The sequence below is a fragment of the Amblyraja radiata genome, chromosome 24, assembly GCF_010909765.2.
Source record: "Amblyraja radiata isolate CabotCenter1 chromosome 24, sAmbRad1.1.pri, whole genome shotgun sequence".
NCBI classification, from domain to species: domain Eukaryota; kingdom Metazoa; phylum Chordata; class Chondrichthyes; order Rajiformes; family Rajidae; genus Amblyraja; species Amblyraja radiata.
This window is the reverse complement of record NC_045979.1, coordinates 6,134,767-6,140,753: the sequence shown is the minus strand read 5'-3', so window position 1 is coordinate 6,140,753 and position 5,987 is coordinate 6,134,767.

Sequence of the window (5,987 nt, the reverse complement as noted above, 5' to 3'; positions counted from 1 at the left end):
AAGTACGGATAGCAAAGGCTTAGAAAGATATTGGCCAAACACAGGAAAATGGGAGTAGCTGACATGGGGCATCTTGGTCAGTATGGAAGAGTTGGAATGAAGGGCTGGTTTCCATGCTGTATCATGCTATGACTCTATAACTATAAGTAGAGCCTCAGTTCTGGTGATAATGGCCTGGAAGAGGATGTTGCCATTGACTTGTTTCTTCTTCTAGTGAAGGAGGATATTTGCAGAGGCAACATTGGTGGTATTCTTCACACCTCGAGATGCTGCTGTAGCTGGTCCAGGTTTGGTTTAGTTTAGACAAATAACATCAGCCATTGCAGTCGCAACAGAGACAGAGTCCACTATTCCTTCCCTTTCACCCCATCAGCCGTCGCACACAACACATAATCCTGACATTTTCACCACCTCCAATGGTATCCCACCACTAGTTACATCTTCCCATCTCCACCCCTTCCCGCTTTCCGCAGAGATCGGTCCCTCCGCAAATCCCTGGTTAACTCATCCCTTCCCACCCAAACCACCCACTCCCCAGTTACTTTCCCCTGCAACCACAGGAGATGGAACACCTGTCCCTATACCTCCTCCCTCGACTCTGTCCAGGGACTTACCCGACAGTCCTTTCAGGTTAGGCAAAGGTTCACTTGCACCTCCTCCAATTTCATCTACTGTATCCATTGTTCAAGATGTGGACTCTTATACATCGGCGAGACCAAACATAGACTGGGCGATCATTTCACTGGACACCTTCGCTCAGTCCGCCTGGACCTACCTGATCTCCCAGTTGCTAAACACTTTAATTTCCTTTCCCATTCCCACACTGACCTTTCTGACCTAGGCCTCCTCCATTGTCAGAGTGAGGCCAAACGAGAATTGGAGGAGCAGAATATCATATTTCGTTTGAGCAGCTTACAACCCAGTGGTATGAATATTAATTTCTCTAAATTCAAGTAACCCCTGCATTCCCTCTCTCCATCCCTCCCCCCACCCAAGCACCCGTTGCACCAGCTTCTTGATCTCACCTAGCAACCAGCTAACAATGGCCTGTTTCCTTCATTATCGTAACTTTTTTGCATATCTTTCATTCATTCGTTTTCTATCTCTCTACTCTACTTCACCTTCTATATCTCTCATTTCCCTTTCCTCTGATACAGTCTGAAGAAGGGTCTCGACCCAAAACCTCACCCATTCCTCCTCTCCAGAGATGCTGCCCGTCCCGCTGAGTTACTCCAGCATTTTGTGTCTATCTTTGGTTTAAACCAAGCAGTTCCTTCCTACACATTTAGTTTAGTTTTGTTTATTTTGGTTTAGAGATATGGCGTGGAAACAAGCCCTTTGGTCCACCGAGTCCACGTTTACAAGTGATCCCCGCACACTAACACTATCCTACACAATAGGGACAATTTATAATTTTACAAAGCCAATTAACCTACAAACCTGAATGTCATTGGCATGTGAGAGGAAACCGGAGCACCCGTAGAAAATCCACGCAGTTCACGGGGAGAATGCACAAACTCCGTACAGACAAGACCCGTAGTCTGGATTGAACCCAGGTCTCTGGCTCTGTGAGGTAGCAACTCTACCGCTGCACCACCCCTGCTCATCACAGGGAATCTATAAAGTTTTCTCCTTATATGATATTTCTGATTATAAAACTCTACCTCATTAAGTTGATCCATTTACTCCACTTTTCACATCTGGAAGAACTAGGTCAGTGTCACGTTACCAGATTACTGGGAATTTATAGACAATATTTGAACCATACGACCAGAAGAAATGTATTCAGATGCCGATACACTGAATCAATGGTTACTGTTTCTTCCTAAACCTGCACACACAACTGTAAAACGGTGTAGGAAGGAACTGCATATGCTGGTTAAAACCAAAGATAGACTTTTTAATTCATTCTTGAAACCCTGACGTTATTCTTGAACCATTTTTGAAAACTTCTGTCTTTATGGAATCTTTCATGAGCTAAGTTCATTACAAAGCGAGCAAGAAACGCTGAAGTAGACAAAACACAGAAGGGGAGCAGTCAGAGAGGAGGTTGTTAAACTGTCCTTGGAGAGAGAACCACTGAAGTATATTTGTAGCATTATCATTGTCATAATACTGAAAACTCATTAGCCAATATGGTCAGAGAACAAACTCCACAGAAAGCATTGATCTGGTAATCTGATCCTTAGTAATATTGATTGGATGAATGTTTGCCTGGAGGGACACCTCAGCTGTTCTTTAAATGAGTGCAACGGGACATTGAGGGGTCCCGCCTCAGATATTAGGCACCATATCAGTTCAGCGTTTCATATATAAGAGATCACTCCACCAGTTCATCACCCTGTCTACACTCTGGGGCAGGGAGTGTCGGTCTAGATTTTGGGTGCTGATCTCAGAGGTGTGAATGTTACCCATTGAGTGACAGCTGCCAGTTTGAGAAATCCGTTAGCTGTAGCCAAGGCTGATGGATCATAATAGTCATAAGCAGAGATTATTTATCTTCAGGGTAGGTTGCTAATTATACAGAAATATTCCGAGCGTTCCACCCCCTGGTGTCTGGAAGAACACATTGCGGTTGGTTCGAACAATCCACTAACAGGTTTTGTTTCAGTTCTATTCCCAGCAGACTTGATCATCTGGGGAATAACTACGTCTCATTATTTGTATTCTAAGCTTGGGACTTCATACGGCTAACTCAGCAGCAGCTGTCTGCTATGACTGCACCCACTCCCATACATAGTCTATCGGTTATTTGATGAGACCTTCACATTGTCTTCAGTGCCCAGATTGTCCGTATACGTCAAGCAGCTAAGTATGTCCCGTAGCATTACATAGCTCAGCAGTTCTGTGCATCATAACCCTCTTTGGCCTTCTTTCTCAAACGGCCAGAAGATACATTTCCTCTTTATGTGGGATCAGTTTCATAAAACGTCACGAATATGGACGTCATCGCTTTTTCTTCGCAAAGAAATGTACACTTTGAAAGGCCTTGAATAATGGATAGGATTTATATAGCGCCTTTCTAATACTCAAGGCGCTTTACATCGCATTATTCATTTACTCCTCAGTCACACTCGGGGGTGGTAAGCTACTTCTGTAGCCACAGCTGCCCTGGGGCAGACTGACGGAAGCGTGGCTGCCAATCTGCGCCTACGGCCCCTCCAACCACCACCAGTCACTCACACACATTCACACACATTCACACACAGGCAAAGGTGGGTGAAGTGTCTTGCCCAAGGACACAACGACAGTATGCACTCCAAGCGGGATTCGAACCGGCTACCTTCCGGTTGCCAGCCGAACACTTAGCCCATTGTGCCATCCGTCGTCCCAATCACCTCCGTCACTGGTATCATGTAGCTTTGCATTCCCCTCACCCATCATTAACCACTCAACTGCTCTGGGATTCCCACGCTAAGCCTGCCTTGCCATCCACCCAGCTCTCCACCTTTAAAACCCCTCCATTAAACCCTCCCCTCTACGCAGCATCAAGCCTCCCATCTTATACTTTTCTTTTCCCTTTTAACTTTCCTACCCATTCCCATACCGACCGATCTCTGTGTTCTGGGACTCCTCCATTGCCAGAGTGAGATCAAACACAAACTGGAGGAACAGCACCCCAGATTCCGCTCGAGTAGTTTACAACCCAATGGTATGAATTGGTTTCTTCAATTTTATGTAACATCCCCCCCTCTTTTTTTTCTCCATTCTTTTTCTTGTCCCCCCCCCCCCCCACCCCTGTGTGCACACATTTCTCCCCCTATCCTGCACCCCGTGTCCCCTCCCCTCATCCCTTCCTCTGGATTTACGTTTACCTTCTCTCTCTCTATCTGACATCCTCCTTTACATCTCCAGCGTTTGACCGTTCAAACCACTCTCACTTGTATCCACCTATCACTTGCCAGGCTTTCTCCCGCCTCCACCTCTATTCCAGCTTTCTCCCACCACTGTAATCAATTTGAAGAAGGCCCTTGACCCAAAATGTCTCCTATCCATGTCCTCCAGATACGCTGCCTGACCTGTAACGTTACACCAGCACTTTGTGGCTTACTCAAGTTTCCTGCATCTACAGTTAATTGTGTCTCTATTATCTTCTTACCCAGATTGATGTCAAATCTTTGCCTGATTATACTGCCTTGGACTGTCATGACTTAATGGCAAGATCTTATCCATCGGATTATGATTTTAAAAAAAGTTACAAGTTCAGATCCATCATATCATTGAAATTTCCTGTTGTATATTGCAACAGTGTTTACAAACCAGAGTGCTTCTCTGGCTGAAAAACACTCTGGGACATCCGTATGTCAAGACATATTTTAAAACATGCAAGTTTTCTTTATTATTATGTTGATAGGGAAAAGAAAGTACAACATCCATTTTTCAATGAGAGATGCGATACATTCTGAACAATGTTGCCCAGTTTGCACGAAGCTTGCACCAGTGACAATGTCTACATTCAGCAAAGTGGTCTATACATTCCTGGGCAGCACATTGTTTCGTTTAGTTTAGTTTGGAGATACAGAACGGAAACAGACCCTTCGGCCCACTGAGTCCACACCGACCAGCGATCCCCGCACACTTACACTATCCTACGCACACTAGGGACAATTTACATTTACACCATGCCAATTAACCTACAAATCTGTACGTCTTTGGAGTGTGGGAGGAAACTGAAGATCTCAGAGAAAACCCACTCAGGTAACGGGGAGAAGGTACAAACTCTGTCCAGACAAGCCAGGATCGAACCCAGGCTCCGGCGCAGTAGCTCTGCCACTAGGCCGCCATGCCACACAAACTGGATAAAATGTGTTGTGCAATGTTTCTGAGAGGCTGAGGTGTTGTGTGCTTCCAAAGACACAGACTCAGCACGGGAATTATACATCATGGGAACAGACCCAAACCATCAACACCAACCAGGCAGCCTATCTGAGCTCATCCCACTTACCTGCATTTGGCTCATTTCCCCACCATATATAAGTGTCATACCCAACACACATTGTGTGAAGATGTCCTTCAGGTCCCCTTTAAATTTTTATCCTCTCATCTTAAATCAATGCCATTTAGTTCTAGGTAGACACAAATGCTGGAGAAACTCAGCGGGTGAGGCAGCATCTATGGAGCGAAGGAAATAGGCAATGTTAAGGGTCGAAACCCTTCTTCAGACCATTTAGTTCTAGACTCCTTCACTTGGTAAAACAGACCATAACCAACCGCCTTGAGATTTGGTATAACTTCAGCACTGTTATTAGCGTTGAATTGGCAGAAGATGATTATATCTCTATATTCATTCCTCTAGATGTCCGGGTAGAGGGCAGGAGAATGTGGTTAGGAGGAAGAGATAGATCAGCCACGATTGACTTGATGGGCCGAATGGCCTAATTCTACAACCTTGATCACCTATGATATTATGATCGACACAAAAACCCAGACATATTCCTTTTCTCCAGAGATTGTGCCTGACCCGCCAGTTTTATGTGTCTATCTTCGCTAACAATAATTGTTGGACTTCACTTCGGCATTCAATGCATAAAGCACGTCCACTTGCCTAAGGTAGCTTGAGTAATGCAAGTCGGTGGAAGAATCAGACCAGCATTCTGTATTCTATATGGGGACCAGTCCAGAAGTTTGGCTGGTATAGTTGGGATGAGACTAGAAAGTTGCTGGTGGTAAATAAGGGGTTAAAGGATGGCATTTCAAGGCCTGAGATACGGGTGGAAATTGGGTCAGAGGATTGGGAGTGAGATTAGAGGCCAGAGGTGAGGAGCAGCTGGAAGCCCACATGATGGGAGCAAGTAATACATGTTCATGGTACAGTTTTGACAGCTGTAGATTTGAACTGTGTGGCCCCATACAACATCCCATCTGAGAACCTTCAGCTTCCAGTCCATCAATGCACAGGGCAGCCACAGCATAGAGACCTTGTTAGAACCTTGAGCTTCGGCACAGTCTGTGGAGTTCGCAAGTTTTCAATTTCTTACTTGCTGCAG